Source organism: Bidens hawaiensis, unplaced genomic scaffold (assembly GCF_021521415.1).
Source record: "Bidens hawaiensis isolate Kalapana, Puna unplaced genomic scaffold, B.hawaiensis_p1.1 tig00013743_1, whole genome shotgun sequence".
NCBI classification, from domain to species: Eukaryota; Viridiplantae; Streptophyta; class Magnoliopsida; order Asterales; family Asteraceae; genus Bidens; species Bidens hawaiensis.
In genome coordinates, this window is record NW_027492168.1 from 366,801 (window position 1) to 388,689 (window position 21,889).

Below are 21,889 nucleotides of genomic sequence, written 5' to 3' on the forward strand. Positions count from 1 at the left end.
AGTCTCACTTCTACTTAGACTCGTTCTTAATGGTAAAAACCATGTAATTGACCACAAGGCAATGTAAAGGATACCATGTAACATGCATAATAGCTAATATATAATCACAAAAGTTATGTGTCATGTCATGTGTATTTATAATTACACTATACAACATACATCGGATAATATATGTCTAAGGAAGTAACTCGAGTCTAGAGTCGTGTTTAGCGCAACCACAAACCATATATGTGAGCCATCTGAGAGGCACTTTTACATGTTTACAGCAAGCTATGGGATCAATATAGGATGAGATTTAAAGTTTTGAGGGTAAAAGGTGTAGGTTTCCTAAAGGGCAAAAAAACACAAAAGGCATGGTCATGATTAGCACTCATATGACGTTATTATTAATCTTTCTAAACCACGCCTTGATCATGTGAGATTGGTCACTCCACCCCCCTCACTCTTACCGTTTTGTTCCAAAAAAGTCACCCCCCATAGATTCTTTGTCCAACAACCTCTAATGTCTTAATAGTTTAAACTTTAAAGTGTTTAATAAAGTGCCTACTCTCAAGATCAATTGGATTATTTAGTAGCTTTTGTTTCACTATGATAAAAAATGATAATAACATAATTTCATTTAATAAAAAGATAATAATTTTTAATATGTTGTTTTATCATTCAAATCGAGATTAAAAAACAAATCGATTCGAATTCCAGTTTTTAAGTTTTCTGATATGGTTACCATCTTAATCGAATTATGAGGTTGAGTTGGTGATTTTTGAACATATTTAATATGATAGTCAAACTCAAGTTACATATTGTTTATATCATTTAACCTTTTCCTATCCTTTGACGTTTAACTTGAATTCAATTTGGTTCAATTTGGAATTTAGCCTCCAACATCTTAAATTCAAATGACCCGAAAACTAATGACCAACAATCCTAAGTTATGTATGTGTCGAAGGGGTTATTATACAAAACGTTACGTTTTCACATGTGAAGTGTAGAAAGCAATTATATGTGATACACGTCCTCGTCATGAGAGTATACGCCAATATAGATATGCACCATAATCCCACACAAATTATGCAACACATATAATTAACTACTCACAATATTACATAACTTACATAACAAATTACGCAACATAGATAAACGACTACACAATGTATATAAACAAATTATGCAACGCATATATATTACAACACACCATTTGCTTATAATTATCTAACCTATGTACATAAATTACACGCTGTACATTGCCTTTGATTAAAAGAAAGTTATTATATATACTAAGATAAAGAGCAACATGTCGGTGCCACATATGTTGTTTCAGATTGTTTCTATTGATTTAATAAAATAATTCAAGAAGATTAGAATCTTTTCAAGTTGGTCTGGTGGTTTGAAGAATTTGACTAAGCACTTGGCTTGATTCTTTATGGTTGGTTGCGCAGGTTCTAACTCATTTTGCTGCATTAATTTTGCATCTGTTTGATGTATTAGAAAGGTTTTTGTTATCGCTTGTGTTAGACTTAAATCTCAACGTAACCGAAACAGTCCAAGGACTCAAGGAGTCATCTCCCCGCTCCAACACCAAGTTTTCCTGTTCGTTGATTTAAAGTTATTTTCTAGAAATATGTAACTTTTTTTAGTTCCAGTACCGAAACAAACGTTACCGAAACCAACCTAAAACAAATCATTACTATTTCAGACATTTAGTTTCTTGGGTTTTGTTCCAGTACCGTAACCCAATACCAATCGATTTCGTGTTAACTTGTCACATCGCGCGTGTTTTACGGACCGAGTAGGCGTCTTCTTAAAAAAGTTTCTTTTTATATCATAAGTTGTACGTGTGTTAATACCATCAGCCTAGCGTAACGCGCCAGGTAATCTACCTAGTCATTTATTAAAAGGAAAATACGTGACAATATTGTACACTAACTAAAAATGATAAAATTCCTGACTTAAAAACAAAAATATCTACAATGAGTTGAACATTTTCTTTTTTTACCATTTATAGTTTTTCACTATTTGTAACTCCTCTTTTTTAGATTTTGGTCTTCTACACAATTTTAATAATTGAAAAGGTTCGCTCCTAAGTTTATATTACTTCGCTTTGCTGAATAATTTCAATATTTATTTGATTCTACATGTTTATATATATATATATATATATATATATATATATATATATATATATATATGAAATCTTATTAAAGCAAAAGCATTTGGTCATTAATATTGGCAATGGGACAGTTAGGAAGAAGGGTGTTATGATAAATCTTTCATTCGCATGATGAATTCTTGTCGATTTATATTTGTCTATTATACTGTGGAGTACCTTTTAACGTCATTTTCGTTGAAACCATTAAATGATGAACTTGACTTTTAATTTTCAAATATAAGTTTCCAAGAAGGTACATAAAAAGTCTGATGTAGAGAGAACGATACAATTATAACTAAATTAAGTCATTTATTAAAATATATATCAACCGTTTAAAAAACCTAGACAAAAAAAAAGGTTACCTTAAAACGTCACTATAATGGCCAGTGTTTTGATACGTGTGAGTTGACATGACAGAATAAACGAGTTTGAAAATTTTGATAACGAGCTTAAACATATTAAGGTGTTGACTAATATTATTTTCAGTGTTTCACATTTGAGCTAATTACGTGTTAAACACAAAACTAATTCACGTATACAACATTCATTAAGTGCAAACTCGTTTCACGGAATCTTTAGAAATGGAAAGAAATTAAAATTTGAATTATGTGACATAGTGTGTTCGGGTCAACAAGAGTAATATAAATGATTCAAAGGGTTCGATATTGTTATGTTTTCGAAAAGTAGATGAGAAACGTATTTAAAAATACGGACTTGACTGCAATAGGAATTATTGTTGGCAATGATAATCGGCTTGCGTCGGGATTTGAGGCGTGGTCCAGTGTGCGACTCCATCTCTATCACCCAAATTAATAATGAGTACATGTTTATTTTTATTTTGCTTTGTTTAAAAACTAAAATATAAAAATCGAAAACAAATCACTATATTTTGTTTTCTTGTGGTCACTTATCATCAAGAATGATGTTCACCTTCCAAACTATAAGATGTAAGATTTTGGATAAAATATACACTACAAATAGTATGTTTCTTCTAGTAGTTATTTCTTTTATAAAACAAAAAATAATTACATATTTTACTGTTTTGACATTATGAGTGTAAATTAAATTCACTCATGATGAAACTATAATATCAGGATCAAAACTAAAACTACTGGATTATTACTAGGCAAACTATAAATCCATGCCTAACTTTCATGTTATTATCACAAATACACTAGCTTGTTGCTTCTTATATTGTTGTTGATTCTTGATCTAATCCTACAACATTTCCCCTCATCTTCGCTTGTTTCATCAATAGCTCGTCACTGTCTGGCTTCATCGTATTTATCTCATGCATCGATTTCCTTAGTAATTTGGATCTTTAGTGGTTTCATTAATATCAACTTTTGTTGGTTTATATCTCAGATTCATTTTAAGGTTTGTTTATTTTATTTAGGAGTTTCAAATCTTGTAAGTTTTGGCTCTTGTTATTTTCGAAAAGAGGGTTGAGTACGAATCTTTTGTTCAAGTATCTCACTTTCGTTTTATAACGACAATGTATGGTAGTGGTAATAAACAACACATCACATCCACTTTTTTGAACGGCTAATGTATTAAAAAACCAAAGAAGAGCCGAATCACAAAAGTATATGAAATTATAAAAGAAACTAAACAAAATATATAAAAGACATGGCTTAAACTTTCACAAAATGGATATTGGATTTTTAAATAATGAATTTAAAAATCAATTCATTAAGTAATTTTAACAAGGGATGGCATCTAGAATTTTAACCACACAAGATGCATAGACGATTTGTATGTTCTACTCTTCGTTTTTTTCACAATTAAAAACCATATACAACTCAGGTAATATTTATATCATACTGTGTGTGTATTGCGTAATATTTGATGAGCAAAAACAAAATAGACACCTTTTTAATTATGGGTATTGATTTAGTGACAGTTGGATTTAAATAAATTAAAAATAAATAACAATGATTAGAGTGGTCTACAAATGATGACATAAAATGATTGTCATTCGACACTTAATCATTCCAAAAGAGACGTTCATAACCAAGCTTGCTGTCTAAAATTCTTCTTCCATCATTTCAATTTTGAATGTCACACTCACCTGCGCCATCTGTTCAAGAAATAGTTAATATTCAAAAACAAGAAAAAGAAAAAGAAAAAGAAAAGAAGAGTAAGAATAAGAACAAATGCACCCACTTAATCAAGTCGGGTTTTAATACATGCACTGAAAGTGATTTATACACTATTGATTAGTCTTAATAAGATAATTAGTCATAACGAGATAGATATTTCCGATGTTTTTGTTTGTTTTTTTTTGTTCTACCTTTAACCGAACAAATTTACGAGCAAGGACACTTAAACAAATAAAATTTCTTATTAGTATTCGTATGCTAAAGAAATGAATATGTGGGAGTTGGTTAATATTTTAAACAGAAATTAACAAATAGATAACAATGTCCATATCAAAGTTTTGATAAGGTAAAAGTAGTAAGCGATAAATAAAATTGAATGAACATGTAAGCAGACATCAATAAACGTTTACGAACAAATATAGTCATGGTCGTTCGTTTAGTTATATAAATAAGTTTTGGTTAAGGAACAAAATAAATATGTGTATTATGTGGTAATTTTAGACAACATACCATATTTTTTCCTTTTATGAAGATAAAGCGCTACATGTTACTCAACTTATGGTGCATATCATTGTTGGGTGTTCCCCATCAACCAGTCCAACAACCAACATGAGTGTAACACCTCGAGTCATAACTGTTGGGTTTACACATGCAGCATAGTCTTTAAACTTAGATGAAGTTCATAAGCAACAATGAAATAAACGTTAATACAAAAACATTGTTTAGCAATGGGTCATGGAAATATAACAGGATGTCAGTCTTGGATATGTAGCACGCTTCAATGCCAGCCATGCCATAACGTACTCTGACAGAACCTATACTTTACATGATATGCATACTAAAAATCAACATTGCTAAGCGAGCTCTAGCTATCAAACGTAGCATGTATAAAAAAGTATTTAACATAAACATATCATTACCACAATCATTCACTGTAACAAAACTTTGGCACATAAACCGCCAACTATGGCACTATCACAGTTCGTGAAAAAATATTTAAAATTCTATGTTTGCAACTATGGAATGCTATGAGGAATGATCACCATCAAACCAACTATCATTCAGTAGTACAACCGTGAAAAAGCCACAAACGCAGGGGCGTCTCCGAGGATTTAAATACCTCGGCCGAGCCGAAACAAAAAGGCCCGTAGGCCTTAACGAAAAATGAAATATATATGCTAAGTTATCCCTCATATAATTTCTAATGTTACAAGCCTACCCTTCTTGCAAGAGGTTTCGTTCTCGAAACTTGTTACATATCAAATAACAATGGATACATCTCCTTTTCAAACTCCCAAGTTGCTTGTAATCCCTTTTGATACTTCCACAACACTCTAAGATGTCTGATAGCTTGCGTAACTGCTTTTCCTTTCGGTCGACGATGGCTACCGATTCTTCAACATTATATAGTCTGTTACCCACTTCGATGTTTCCCTACGGTACTTTGGTCATATCATTAGCTAGACACTTTCGTAAATGTTATACATGAAATGTAGGATGTATTCCATTTAGTTTCTCGTGTAGTTCTAGCATGTAAGCCACTTCTCCTACTTGAGCCAGTATCTTAAACAGTCTAATACCTTGGAATTAACTTTTCTTTATTCCAAAACTAGATAATTCCCTACTAGGGAGATACTTTTACCATTACCTTTTCACCAATGGTGAACTCGATTGGTATGCCTTGCTTATCCACATACATTTTTGTCCATTTTGGGAAGCTTTTAATCAAGCTTTAACTTGGTCAAACTTCTCCGAAGTTGACTTCATAACCTTTAAACTCCCACGTTCTTTTGTCCGATTTCATTCACCCAGACACACCAGAGTTCGACAACATCTTCCATAAAGCATCTCACAAGGCATCTTTATGTTTGTGTGGTAGCTACTGTTGTAAAAGAACTCGGCTAAAGGTTAGTTGCTATCCCAACCACCGCCAAATTCGACGACACAAACACAAAGCATATCCTCGAGGGTTTTGTTAGTCATTTCGGGTTGTCCATCGGTTTAAGGATGATATGTCATGCTGATGTTTAATCTCATAGCCCCTACATAAATACGTTCTATGTATCCAGACCAAACACGATTGACGACTGTACATCGTGTCGAGCCACTATCTCTTTGATGAACATTTTTGCCAACTTTGCGATGCTAAAGTCTCACGTATAACCACATGCGAACACTTTTCATTAGATGGTCTACAATCATACATATAGCGCCTTTAAATTTTAGATATGCGAGGTAGTCTAGTTATGAAGTTCATTGTGACATGTCCCACTTCCATTTCGGTATTTCATGGGCTACATCATAAGTATATCTTCCCACGGTTTGTAAACGGCAATAACATTTTTGTACGTTAATATTTTGTTAGATAATTACACTATAAAAAACAAGCATTTTATTCTCATATGACATTCTTATATTATGAAATGCAAGCCCAATAATAACAAAGTGTAACTGAAAAAACCAATCCACTAGAACATCACCTACTAACCAGGCCCAATAACAAACAAACAAACAAGGAGTGTGATGTGAATCTGTAACCCCAACCCCAAACCACTCTTCCTTCCGCCTTTACGTTCTTCTCTTCCTTCCGGCGAACCGCCGTCGCAGCGGTGTAGCAGTCTGAGTCACGATACATTTCTATCTCCGGTGGACATTAATTTCTATTGGTTAGCTTCCGTTTCGATTTCTTTGTAAACCTAGTTTTCTTTACTATACCTTTGTTGTTACTGTTATTATAGCTGTATGTCCTAGTTTTTGTTAATTACGTTGCTTATCCAACACTTTGTAACTTATTTAGAGCTACACGAGTCTGATTATAAGTTGATATTGCGTTTCTGGAACTCCAATTTTGCCCTAATTTGGTAACTTTTGGGTTAGTAATTATGTTCATTTCTCTATATAATATACTCTTCGCAGCTCTTTGTATTACTTTAACTCACTTTACTAAAGATGTTACTACAATTAGCTGAAATGCTAGACAAGTTACTGAAACACACTTAGTTGAATTTGAGAGTAATCTTTTTGATTTGTTCGTTCGTTAAGCTGTTTCATCTTTTTATATATATATATATTTTTTAATAGATAGACTAAAGAAAAATGGAGGCAGTGGTGATTGATGCTGGCTCTAAGCTCTTGAAAGCCGGTTTTGCAATTCCAGATCAAGCTCCTTCCATGGTAATGTTATGTTTCACAACTTTTTACTGCTTATTTAAGTTTAAACTGCGTATTGGCTGCTCTGTTAGGGCTGTTATAAAAGTTAGATGCTTGCTCTAAAAAAACTTGTATCTAAACGGTTCAGGTTGGTTTCTAAACAAGTCGAGCCTGAGCCACGGTTGGCTTGTTTTGATTAACTTCCAAACTTTAGTATATATATAATAAAACCTTCAAAAACATGAGAAAATAAATTAAATAATACATATAATATGCCACTTGATCTTTAAAAAGTATTAAAAAAAACAAAAATAATACATATGATGTTATAAATTATCTTGTTTATACATTTTGTATCAGGTGTATGCTAAAATTTATATTTTTTGTCTTTCACATATCAATGTATTTAAACATAAGTTAACGAGCCAGCTTGACAAGCCACTAGTTGGCGATAGCTTTTAACGAGCCAAGCTTGGTTTTTCAGTTCGTTAATAAGCGAGCCAAGCTTGAGCTGGCTCATTTAAGTTTGAGCTAGAGCTCGAGCTCGCCCTGGCTCAGCTTGGCTCACCCGTATCTCTGTAATATGTTTTAAATGTTTTTTTATGTAATTTGTTGTATTCAGCTGTGTAACATGTTTGATATATGAATCAGATGATTCCAACTCAAATGAAAATCATGAATGAAGATGGTTCGTTGCCCGATTCTCCATCACAACAGGCTAACAATGTTGACCCAGTGGTGAGAGGTTTTATTAAAGATTGGGACGCTATGGAGGATCTACTGCACCATGTTCTTTACAATGGTCTAGGGTGGGAAATTGGCAATGAGGGACAAATCTTATTTGCAGATCCGCTTTTAACACCGAAGGTTTGTCAAACCTTTCAATCTCTATTTATTTGTCAAGGCTTTTTGTTAAGATACTTTTTTCTCTTTCAAGCTCAATTAAGTTTGTGTTTCTCATAGGCTGTTAGAGAACAGCTGGTGCAGATGATGTTTGAAACATTTAACGTATCAGGCTTCTATGCTTCAGAGCAAGCAGTATTATCATTGTATGCAGTAGGACGTATTTCAGGGTGTACGGTTGATATTGGCCATGGAAAAATAGGTATATAAGTTTTAGCATACTAGCTCCTAAGTATATATAAACTTATAAACTTTAATTTACTGATTGTTTTTGGGTGCAGATATTGCTCCAGTAATTGAAGGTGCGGTTCAACATGTAGCATCTAAAAGATTAGAAATTGGTGGTGTTGATTTAACAAACCTGTTTGCACAAGAGCTTGCAAAGTCAAATCCACTGGTTAAACTTGATATTTCAGAAGTTGAGAAGTTAAAAGAGCAGTATGCATGCTGTGCTGAAGATGATATAGCTTATGACAAAACCCTACAATCATGCCCTGAGGAGAAGCATACCTTGCCAGATGGCCAGGTGGTCCCTTGACTCGTTAATCTTTTTTCTTCATGAGTGCGTGTGTATGCATGTTTATCTGATAATGCTTTGGGTTAGTCTCGTAAACAAACTGAATGAACACGAACGGAGCATGTTCGTGTTTGTCGTTCAACTTTAATTGAACAAACGATTGAACACAAACGATTTTCCACAAATGAGGTTTTCTTGTTCGTATTCGTTAGTTAAGAAAATGTAGGTGCTTATATCTGTTTATGTTTGTTCGTTAACAGTATAAATGAATGGTTCATGAACGTAAATGAACGAATGTAACCAAGCATTCATGAATGAACATAACTGAGCTAAAACCATTTAAACGTAAATGTAGACAACAATGTGCTGCGCTAAAAAGGTTACTAAAGCTAGACTAGATTGTAAAATATGAAATGAATATATTAACGACCTTAAACGAATAAACCTAATATAAATGTAAAATAACAAACATAAATGAACATAAACGACCGAACATCAACTGACACAAATGAACGAACATAAACGTTTATGTTCGATTTTTCTATCTAAATTAAAAAAAAAATATTCGTGCTTTTTTGTTTACTAAAAAAGTAAACATATATGAACTTCCCGCTGAACTGTTCATGAACCATATGACTGAAAGTTCAGTTTGTTTCAGGTGATTTCTATTAAAAGAGAGAGGTATACAGTTTGGTGAGGCTTTGTTTCAACCATCTATATTGGGCCTAGAGGCCCATGGGCTTGTTGAACAGCTTGTACGGATCATTTCAACCGTGTCATCTGAGAATCATCGTCAGTTGTTGGAGAACACGGTTCTCTGTGGTGGAACAGTTTCCATGCCAGGTAATTTCTTTTTCTTTTATTTTTTTTTAATTTTTCTATTTTTTATCTAACCAGTATTTGTTAGCTATTGACAATTTACAAAACTTTTAAAATACACATGACCCATGAAAAAATTAGACGTTGACTATGCATACAGCAAAATATTCATGTTGACACGTTAATTAGAATGGCGAAAAGGGTAAATAGCATCACTATACAAAATAAATGTAAATCGTGATGCAGTTTGATGATGTGTGCATTTGTGCTTTGAGCACTTGTAAGCTGTAAATTACCATAAACAACTCAGTTTGAACACAATTCAAATCGATACGATGATACAAATAAGCACGTTGCAAAGGCATATTCAGAACTGTAAGAAATAAGATGGTTGTAGTGAAGTAATGTTTATTACTTAAAGGTGTGAGAAATACATAAACAACTACATCTATTTATACACAAATAAACCCTAGCTATCAACCCATAAAAGGCCCATGGGCTTTAGCCAACTATATGGGCTAAAACCCTAACTAAATACAACTAGCACTCCTCAAGTTGGAGCATAGATTTTAATCATGCCCAACTTGTTACAAATAAAATCTATCTGAGCTTTCCGGAGCGGTTTAGTTAGAATGTCTGCTAGCTGAAAATTTGTCTTCACATGAACTGGTTGAATGGAAGGAGGATCAGTTTGTGTGCCTACTACTCGATCTCTGATAAGGTGGCAGTCGACCTCAATATGTTTTGTCCTCTCATGAAATACTTGATTCTTGGCTATGTGAATGGCTGACTGACTATCACAGTATAACCTCATCAAGTCATTAGAAACAACCCCGAGCTCTCTGAGAAGACGACGAACCCATGTCATCTCTGATGTTACATCTGCCATGGCTTTATACTTCGATTCGGCACTCGATCGGGAAACCGTGTGTTGCTTCTTACTCTTCCATGATACAAGATTTCCTCCAACAAACACACAATATCCGGTGGTAGATCTTCGAGAAATCGGACAACCTGCCCAATCTGCATCTGAGAACCCTGATATCCGACCATCTCCTTCTTCCGTGAAGGCACCTACACGACAATGACCCTGATCGGAGTATAATATACCCAAGCTAGGTGAGGTCTTAAGATATCTTAAGACACGAAGGGCAACATCCCAGTGATCGGTGTATGGTGTAGCTATAAATTGGCTCAGAACACTGACAGTAAAGGAGATATCTGGTCGTGTGACGGTTAAATAATTAAGTTTACCAACCAACCGTCTGTATCGCTCAGGATCTTTCATTGGATATCCTTCCTTTGGGAGGAGTTTCTTTGTAGGAAGCATTGGGGTATCAACAGGTTTACAACCCAGTAAGCCACATTCAGTTAACATATCAAGAACATACTTTCGTTGGGAGAGAAGTATTCCTTGTGGAGAGCGGGATACTTCTATGCCAAGGAAATACCTCAATCGACCTAAGTCGCTGACCTGAAACTGAGACTGAAGAAACTGCTTGAGTTCGGTAATCCCGACCTCGTCATCACCTGTGATTATAATGTCATCCACATAAACAACTACGATAATCCTCTTTCCTTTCCGGTGTCTAAAGAAGACAGAGTGATCGTAGGCACTCCGAGTCATCCCAAACTGTCCCATAACATTAGAGAATCGACCAAACCATGCCCTGGGAGACTGTTTAAGACCATATAGAGAACGACGTAGTCTACAAACTTTCGAGGCCTCCTCAACAACGAACCCTGGGGCTGCTCCATATATACCTCCTCCTCAAGAACACCATTAAGAAAGGCGTTCTTGACATCAAGCTGGTGGAGCGGCCAATGATTAATGGCAGCAAGAGCGATACAAATACGGACAGATGGCATTTTAGCAACCGGAGAGAAGGTTTCATCGTAATCAATGCCATATGCCTGAGAATACCCTTTTGCAACCAACCGAGCCTTTAAGCGGTGTAAGGAGCCATCCGGGTGTAGTTTAACCGTAAACAACCAACGACAACCAACAATACGCTTCCCTTTAGGAAGTGTTTCAAGATCCCATGTATGATTGGACTTTAGAGCCCCAATTTCATCTTCCATAGCCTGTCTCCATCCTGGGTGAGCGAGAGCGCTCGTCACATTTTTGGAAATCGGGTAGGAATCAATGGTAGTGGTGTACGTATGAGATTCAGGAGATAGGTGGGTGTAGGCAACATAGTCCTGAATTGGGTAACGAGTACATTTCCGGGGTTCCTTGCGAAAGGAAATAGGTATATCGGGAAGTGGGGCACCATGAGGATCATAAACGGGTGTATCAGAGGTTGTTGGATCAGGTAAGAATGTATTAGTGAGAGGTGTGGATTGCTCAGATGTAGACGGAGTATCGGAGGGTATTTCGGGGTCGTGGCCAGGGTGTGAATCAAGAGTCGCTGATGTTTGACCCCTACCTCGCCTAGCATATGTGAAAAGCAGTGGCGGAGATTCTGTCGGTGGGTCAGAATCAGTAAAGATTGGATCGGTAGAAGGAATTGACACATGAATGGTGGGGATGAGGGGAGATGTGGGTATATCGAGGTCAGGAAATGGGTCAGAAACAGGAGTGGAACACTCAGGAAAGTAAGGACAGGACTCATTAAAAGTGACATCGGCACTAGTAAAGTATCGGTGAAGAGATGGGCTATAGCACCGATACCCTTTTTGAACCCGTGAGTAACCAACAAAGATACAACGAAGGGCTCGGGGATCAAGTTTGATTGTTTTCGGACGATGGTCATGAACATAGGCAACGCAACCAAAGACTTTAGGTGCGAGAGGAAAAGGAGTACCGGTGGGACATAGTACAGAAAACGGTGTTTTACCATGAAGAACGGGTGTGGGCATACGGTTAATCAGATATGCAGCTGTGAGAACGGCATCTCCCCAAAAATGATGAGGGACACGTGATTGGATCATGAGTGTGCGAGCAACATCCAATAGGTGACGATTTTTGCGTTCGGACACACCATTTTGTTGAGATGTATATGCACATGATGATTCATGAATAATGACGTTTTTTAAGTACGAAGAAAAGTCGGTAGAAAAATATTCCTTAGTATTATCGGATCGGAAAGTTTTAATGGTGGTGTTAAATTGGTTTTGAACATAAGCATTAAATTCTTGAAATATGGAAAAAACCTCACTACGAGATTTCATCAAATAAATCCAAGTAGTGCGAGAATAGTTATCAATAAAGCTAACAAAATATTCAAAACCCAAAGTAGATTTGGTAGGGCAAGGCCCCCATACATCAGAATGCAAAAGTTCAAAACAAAAACTGACTCGATTAGACACTCTAGGGGGATAGGGACGCCTGGTATGTTTACCAAGTTGACACGACTCACAATGAAAATTAAAAGACGAAAGTGGTAAATCTGGACGCATTTGCCTCATAACCGCTGTAGAGGGATGACCTAACCGACAGTGGTCCTCCTTGACTGAAGCAGTTGCTGTAGAACATGTAGGACCTGACAGGAAGATTAAGCGGTAGAGGCCTCCAGATTCAAAACCTGTGCCAATCAGACGGTTCGTCCCTAGTTCCTGAAAGATACAGTGAGTAGGATAAAATTTAGCGGAGTAATTGTGTTGTTCAGTAAGTTGGCTTACCGAACAAAGGTTATCGGGAAATTTAGGAACATATAGAATAGACGAGAGGTTTAAGTTGGATGAGGTGTTAATGGATCCAACCCCCAGTACAGGACAGGAAGACCCATCAGCCAGTCGAACAGGTTGGTGGGAGACTTTATTAAGGTTGGACAGATACCCGAGTTCCCAGTCATGTGATGAGTGGCACCCGAATCAATAATCCAAGATGAAGGACTAGGAAGCGTACCTGAATCGGCCGTATTGGCACATGGAGCAGGAACAGGAGCAGGAGTCTGAGAGGCTAGAAGCTGCTGGAGACGACAATAGTCTACTTCGCTAACTGTGTAGGTGGGAGTGGCGGTTGGATCTGAAGTCTCACCAGCGGCAGCCAAACGAGCTTTGGGACGAGGAGGTGGCTGACTTCCAGGAGGGCGGTTCAAGCAGTCTCATTTCGTATGACCTAGTTCCTTGCAATAGTGACAAACAAGACCACCGCCCCGTCCAATACCCTTTTGTGGGTCATATGAGAACCTCGACCAGTACCCCGACCAGTAGATGTATTCATAGCCGATGTATCAGTAGGAGGTAGAGTTGCACAAGGACCATACATTTCCCATAACAGGTGAAAGGTTGATGCAACTGAAGATGTAGCAGCGGAGTTGCTCAATAGTAGGGGTCGGGCGCTTGAATACTTAGGTGATATCCTGGCAATGAAGGTCATGACATCCATCTTAGCGTTTCGCTCCTCCTGAATCTTCAAATCAGTAGTGGGTGGAAACATAGTGCGAAGCTCATCTCGGAGTTTGCAGAATCGTGTGAAATAGTCGGTAAATGTAGAATCACCTTGCTCGGCCCGACCATAGGCTTGAACCACAGAATAAGCATGAGAGATAGACTCCTTAGCCGAAAAGGATGAAGAAAGGTGATCCCACATTTCCTTTACGGTGGAAAAGTTTTGAGCAATAGTAAGGATTTGTGTATCCATAGCATTCCATAGGGCCATTAGGATTCCGCTATCATCAATTTTCCATTCTTTGGTAATCGGGTCCGGGGGTGGTTTAGTGAGATGGTCGTTTTTGTTCATACTTTCAAGACCCTTTTGGACAAAGAGACTCCACGAACCCCAATTTTTTGAGTCAAGCTTAACGGGAATGCGAAGGACAGCAGAGTAGTTGATAATACCTGGAGCAATCTGACTTTCAGTGGTCTTTTTGGCTTCCATTGGATCTGGTAGCTGGAGTGTTTGAACAAAACTCGAACGCAATAACCGAGACAGACGGAAAAAGTTGTCGTATCAGAAAACTAACAACATAGGAAGCTTCGGAAGTAAAAAACAACAGATCTGGAAAAAATCCGGTGACCGAAAACCCAGTCACGCGCCGGCGCGTGGGAGACAGTGACGGCAACTGGGCGGCGCGTGGCGGCGCGTCAGGCGGCGGCTGGCGGCGATTTTTTGACGGATGATGTTTCGGAAGTTGCGATAGTGGCGGCGGTGATGGTAGGAGGTGTCTCGAAAAAAGATTTTGTGACAAAACAGTAGGTATAACGAGGTTAAAGCTCGTTTCAGATCTGGTAGCGGGCTGGTCAGACTATGGTTCGGATCAGATGGCGGCTAGGGTTTGGATCGAGAGCCGTAGCTTTGATACCATGTAAGAAATAAGATGGTTGTAGTGAAGTAATGTTTATTACTTAAAGGTGTGAGAAATACATAAACAACTACATCTATTTATACACAAATAAACCCTAGCTATCAACCCATAAAAGGCCCATGGGCTTTAGCCAACTATATGGGCTAAAACCCTAACTAAATACAACTAACAAGAACTTACAAACATCGTATTTTAAAAGTTGGTAAGAGAAAATAAATGTTAAGTGGTCCATGTGGCATACCATGATTGGTTAGAAAAAAGAATAAAAGTAAAATAAGTTTAGGGGAGAAATGGTAAGTGTAGCGGGGCCCTTTTTGTAACTTGGGAAAACCCATGCTTAAAGCACTTGTAAGAAATATAATGCTAAGGTGGAAAATGTGACCTGCTTATGAACTGGTCATTTGGGTTATTTTATCTTTTTGATGGGTCAAATGGGTGAAAAGTTTAACATAGCTAAAAAGGAAACGTGCCAAACATGTTGATACCCGCCCAATGTGTGTTTCTAAATTACAATCTACTAAAGTGCATTATTCAGAAGGTTAGATTATTATTGTAATGGTATATACTTTTTGACCTGTTAAGCGGCTGCACTGTAGGTTTTGAAGATAGGTTTCAGAAGGAAGCTAGTCTTTGTTCATCTGCCATACGACCTTCTTTAGTAAAGGTAATAACACATATTTTATCTTTAAAATTAGGGGAAATCGCGAAGAGTACGTGACATACATAAATGTGATTACAATTTTTTATTATAAATAATATTATGCAGGCACCAGAATACATGCCAGAGAACTTATCCATGTATTCCGCATGGGTGGGAGGTGCCATTCTTGCCAAGGTTGTGTTTCCTCAAAATCAACATATAACCAAGGGAGATTATGATGAATCTGGACCGTCTGTTGTGCATCGCAAATGTTTCTGAGATCCTGTGTTGTGTAACCGTATATCTATCGTGCTTGTTAGTTGATAATTATTAGGTTAAACGTAGAATATAACAATGTTAACGACTAAACTCTTATCTTTTGTAGCATGATTTCGTGATGTTTTGTTTGCTTCATTGATTCCTTTTTCTTATCAAGTGGTAGTTTTAGGTTTAGAAATCTTTGTGCCAGTTGAAACTGTTAAATATATAGAGATGCAAACAGGCGATGACAAGTTTGAGCTTTACCTGTTGGCTTTAGGCTCGGTTTAATGTCTCAATGTCTTTTAATGATGGACACTTGGGCTAAATTTAATAATCACACAAGTATATTAAAGTGAACTACAAGAGTTCAATAGTATATGAAATATATGTTTTGAGGACTGGGGAGGCAGTGTCATTCAATACAAACTATATTCACGTATTGGATTTGTAAAAGTCATCTATATTTATTCTACAAATAAATATACATAATCAATAAATCAAACAACATATTTCACCTTTCGCAATGTTTAGGGAGCTACTACCTCTAAAGGGGCTATATCATTGAGTCTCTGGCAAATTGATTTAAACCATTTTCAGGTTGGTTTCAATGCTACTTTAAAATGGTTTGTTGGCCTTTTTGGTCAATACAATCTCACCGGCCAACCTTCCTATGGAGCGGAGATTGGTGGGCTGATTGATAATGTCGACGAACGTGACTGGGGCCTGTTTGTTGGGTTGTATGGACCTTAGCCTCCTTCGGTTTCGTTTCAATAGCACTGAAGGCTTGTAAACTCACCACAACTTCTTCCATTGAGGGCCGAATTTTCGGGTCTTGTTCTAGACAACGTAAGATGAGCTCAGCCACTTTACGTGAACCTTTTGAAGGGTAATCGTTTTCTAGCCCCGGGTCCATTATTTTTCGCAGTTTCTTTTGGTCGGGCAAGGCAGGTCGAGCCCACTCCACCAAATTATGTTGTGAGCCCGGTCTATTAGTGTCAACCACAAGTAGGCCCGTTATTATTTCTAGCAATACCACTCCAAAGCCATTGACGTCACTCTTGACATATAAGTGACCTGCATTTAAATCATAACTTTACCAATGACTTCTATGGACTGAGACTTAATTTATATAAGAGACGGTAAAAAAAACCCGACTTTGATAGGAAAACTCGAAACCTATAACATTTAGGATGGACAATGGAACGAGTTTTCGGACATGGGATTAGTTAACAAAAGTTTCATGTATTTAGGACAGTTTTTTTTTCCTTATTTGAAAGGCACACCCCACTATTAGTTACCCTTAACATAACCAAACCTGCACATTACATTATTTAAACCCTTCACCCTCATGTTAGGAAATACAAAATTATAGAGACATGTGTGGTATTATCTATTATGTAATAGTTGTCTAGTTTATACATGAATTTTGAAACAACAGTGGATAACTAACCGGTGGCTATGTATTCTGGAGCCGCATAACCGTATGTGCCTGCAACACGCGTCGAGACATGAGAAGCGCCATTGGCGGGACCCAACTTAGCGAGTCCAAAATCAGAGAGCTTCGCGTTAAAATCCTGAAGAAAAGAGAATAAATTAATTCATAAATAATTTCTAAAAGTAAAACTGGAATAATTTATAAAGTTTATAGTAAATACATACCGTGTCTAACAAAATATTTGCGGACTTAAAATCCCGGTAAATTACAGTATTTTCTGTAGTATGCAAAAATGCGAGCCCTTGTGCTGCTCCGGTGGCTATTTTAATCCTCGTGGACCATGGAAGCGGTTCTTGACCTTTTGCAATACCAAATATATATAAATTAAATTGTGATAATAGTACTTTGATATTAAAAATATATTAATTGGTATGAATATAAAATGATTACTTTTAAAAAGATGATTTTCAAGACTACCCTTTTGCATATATTCATACACAAGAAGAAAGTCTCTGTCTTCAGAGCAACATCCCACTAGTTTTAACAAGATTTGGATGACTAATTTTTCCCAAAAAGTTCACTTCTGCCTGCATAACAAACTATCAAAATTAATAAAAAATATAAAAATTTTATTACCTATGAATAGTTGAGCAAATAATTTCATAACTTATTTAAGAATAAGTAACTATCATTGGGGATGAATTGATGTGTACATGCATTTTGAAGATGTAAAATCAAACTTTGCTATCCCAAATGTCTAAAGTCTAAACTTTGAGAAAAAAATGGAGAGACACACTTTGACCAAAAACTAATTCCAAAATATATGCTGCCATTACAATATTAATGAGGACCCAATGAAAATACATATTAATTTGAAAAATGACATGTGCATGTGGGGTCACATTTTTCTACTTGTAATATTTATAAGCCTCATCAATAGCATACTTTACTAAAGACAAAAAACATTCTATATGAACTTGTACATTATCTAACATTAATTGTACACTAATGTGGATTTAGAAGTTTCAACAAAAATAAATTACTGAGAGATTAGCATATTCGTTAAAAGTTATGCTATACAAATATATATATTTCTATAGCTTGAATTATTGCAAATACAATTAATCATCGTGCACGTCACGCATATTTGACATGCAGCAATACATAGCATTAATAATGGATATTTAGTTATTTACTATGGTTTAGGTAATTCAAACAATAATCAGTAAGACAAATTAAAATTGGAAGAAACAAACCTGCCACTCTTTGAGACCTTGAGCGCTGTCCGTATTTGATTTCTTGACGGCAACAGCGATGCCCATACCAGGCTTGGACGGCGCGTATGTTTCGTCGTCCACCCATCCCTTGAAAACCCTCCCAAAACCACCTTCTCCAAGCATGGTATCCGGCCGAAAATTCTTTGTGGCGCTTCGAAGATCAGAATATGTGAAACACTTTTAAGTTTGGTGTAACTATTCTCCCAGTCGCCCGCGGAATCGCTTCTTTGCCGCCACCTTCGACATCCGGGGATGGTTGTTTTTGGATCATGGGTTCTTTCTTTATGTCATCACTAACATAAACTGCTGAAAAAATATATAAAAAAAAGGTGAAATTTAATAAAAGTGTTAAGAAATAAAAAAAAGGGTAATAATTAGAGAAAATATTAAAGAAAATACCTGGGGTCTGAATTTGATTGGTGGTTGAAAGATTACTGACAGGTTTTGGAAAGCAGCATCCCATGTTATGTCTTTGTATATCTCACTGACACACACACACACACAGTGAGTTAGGTTTTGATCAATTAAGGTTTCAGAAATATATATATTGCCTTTTTTTAAGGAAAAAAAGGTGTTTCTTGGAAAGTGGAGAGAAAAGGAATGGAAATGAGATGAGATGAGATGAGATGGTGAGTGCCATATGAAGTTTTCTATACGAATATATGGTGTGAGTATAATATTATTATATTGCAAGAATGTTCTTTTATTCGGAAAACTTTGTGTGGATAAGTTGTCACACCCTTCATTTCTATAATCATACAAGTCTCCCTTTAAATGGAGTTATGCTTTTCATAGCTAATATAAACTGCTATCAAAACCTACGTGCGTGTGTTAAAACATAAAATATATATCATGAAAAAAGTTAATGTTATTGAAGTTTAGTTAAATTAAATTAAATCAAAACATTTACGTAAACCCACCCCTCACGTTGCGGCTAGGGCGTTGGAGCGTGGAAAAGTGTTGATGTCGAGTATACGTACAACTTTAACAATGTGTACGTATGTTCTTAGATTACTTGTACATTAGCATGTAGACGAAGCTTTGTTATGAATGAAAATTATATTAAAACATAGATAAAATATGTCGTAACGGTATACATTAATATTCAATAAAATCCCATATCTTAAAAGTTATAGAACAAACCTTATGAGTCTTACGTTTGAAAAAGTCTAGATTTAAATGTAACATTCTCAACCATTGCATTAAATTCTTGCTTTAAAAAAAAAATAAATAAATTGTAAACAACATATAGTAAACGCAAACATACATTCATTGCTAATTGTGATATATACATATACTATAAAGGTGTCTGTACGATATGGCATGAAACACACCATTAAAACTATACCAATATAACACTAAAATTAAAAATAATAAAAATGGTTTTTTTAAACTTTCGTAGAGAAATGCCCCCCCGGGGGGGGGGGGGGGGAGCCCCCCCGGGGGGGGGGGGGGGGGAGGTTGTAAGTGACTTTTACAGTTTTAAAACTTGAGTAAAGATTAATAAGGGGGCAGAATTATAAGTTATTGATTTGTCTAAAAAACATATATAACATACATGTCCTTTTAATTTCTTAAAGACATGGCACAAATACCATTAGAAATAACATTTACATACTAAAACTTCAAGATACCTAATGAAATGCTTTATATATGGTGTAGATGCATGAAGGCAAGTAGCTTAGTTGCTCAGAGGCCAAGACAAATATTTAAAACAAATGGTTGTGTTACTTTTATTTGACTTTTTATTTTTATTTTTGAACTTTCAAAAGCTTTTAAAAAACCCCCTAGCTTTTACCAAATAAATCAAATAAAAGAAATAAAAGGCATTCTAGATTTCTAATTTTCTTAGCTTTAATGATTAGTTGTTAGTTTACTTACTACGTACTAGCTAGTTTAGTAATTTGAAAATCAGAAAATTTTGTGAATGAATCAATTTGCATCTTTTGTTCAAGACTTCTAAGGTTAAAGTACCATTTAATATGTCCTAATCCGTTCTAATTAACTTGACCCATTTGCTCATACTAGCGAAAAATCCTAGATACACCACCATGTGTGTATATATAAATTATTGTTGAGTGAGAAATGGGCAAGAATATTACGACCTAATCAATAGCGACACTAGTATTTCGATAATTCCATGTTCATCTTGGAAAATATAACATAAAAGGTTAATTTAAAATAAAAAGCAGATAATTTCTTTTTCTAATCTTATATATTTTATAAATGACAACTCTCACTCTTTATTTCTACTCATAGATTATTTTTTCTTTACAACGATGGAACAATCCACAACCCCTTGAAAAGACAAAAGCTTATTCAATTTCTTGATATCGCTTAGTACACTTTGATTTTTTTTTTTCCAATTATATATTTGACCAAAACAACTTATTAAGTTTTGTAAGAGTCAAAGTTTGACTATTGTACAAAATGTCAAATTCTACTATTTAATATCTTAAAACTGAGTCTTCAAATGAAAACTAAGTCGTGTTGGACTAATACAAATCATAATAATTGCATCACACCACTATCAGTTTAGATAATTGAACTGATCGATCAAAGCATCCAAGCTGTTAGATGACTGGAATTTGGATAATCGGTACGTTTATTTAATTAGTGAGTCCAAATATTTTATCAAAGTAATGACTTGAACCGGTTCAAAATGGGCAATTTAATGTAATACGAATCGTGTGGATCGAGCCATCTTGGGTCCATAAAACCTTTGATCGCTTGCTGTCACAATTAATGACTATTTACACAACTAAAAACAAAGTAGACACAAATTTCACTAATGATCTATTTGTTTTAATTCCAATAATTCCGGTTTAAGTGAATAATTTTAAGTTCTATCTAGGTTAGGGCAGAATGTTTTCTCACATATTGCGAGTTTCCTTTGGAGTGTAGAATGAAGATGATTAAGTGGCTCAGATTAACTAATCTAAATGCCCTTTCAAAGAAAATATAGTTGTTGAATGTTTTAGCCGCATTCATTTGATCATGTTAATTAAACATTTAAGTGAATGCGAGTCTTAACTTATTTGGTTGAGAGTTTGCTAAATTGAGTTTGCTCACTTTTTATTTGTGTTTTGAAACTCAAAACATATTTGTAGAAGTATAATGGACTAGTTCACCACATTAGTATTTCTGAGCCGGTTTAACCAAATCATCATTTTTCAATTAAGCCTTTTTATTTTGATCCAAATCACATGGTGATTACCATAAATTACTTTTAACTATATGATCAAAATATTTTAAAACTTAGATTTCCATTAATTTGTTTCTCTAAGTATAAAGTACACCTAAATTCCTAAACCCTATTAAAAACAACCCTAATTGTGTAGAATGTTGGCCATTGGATTCTTAGGATTACAATTGATTCTTTGATTT

The 21,889-nt window shown here is 35.7% G+C and overlaps 2 pseudogenes across 2 annotated transcripts in view; one reads left to right on the plus strand and one right to left on the minus strand.

The window, feature by feature from the left end:
• The window catches only part of LOC143544745 (actin-related protein 7-like), a 141,049-nt pseudogene extending 125,005 nt beyond the window's left edge, over window positions 1-16,044 (plus strand). Inside the window, exons 2-8 of the transcript XR_013137305.1 lie at window positions 7,330-7,422; window positions 8,050-8,265; window positions 8,362-8,503; window positions 8,583-8,827; window positions 9,477-9,661; window positions 15,486-15,553; window positions 15,656-16,044. The product of XR_013137305.1 is annotated as an actin-related protein 7-like (transcript). The remainder of the gene's footprint in view (window positions 1-7,329; window positions 7,423-8,049; window positions 8,266-8,361; window positions 8,504-8,582; window positions 8,828-9,476; window positions 9,662-15,485; window positions 15,554-15,655) is intronic.
• Window positions 16,045-16,334: 290 nt separating this feature from the next.
• Window positions 16,335-19,115, minus strand: LOC143544726 (putative serine/threonine-protein kinase PIX13; annotated as a pseudogene). Its single transcript, XR_013137300.1, has 6 exons — window positions 18,902-19,115; window positions 18,482-18,808; window positions 17,676-17,812; window positions 17,450-17,583; window positions 17,241-17,364; window positions 16,335-16,864 (listed from the first exon to the last, which is right to left on the minus strand). The product of XR_013137300.1 is annotated as a putative serine/threonine-protein kinase PIX13 (transcript).
• Window positions 19,116-21,889: the final 2,774 nt, after the last annotated feature.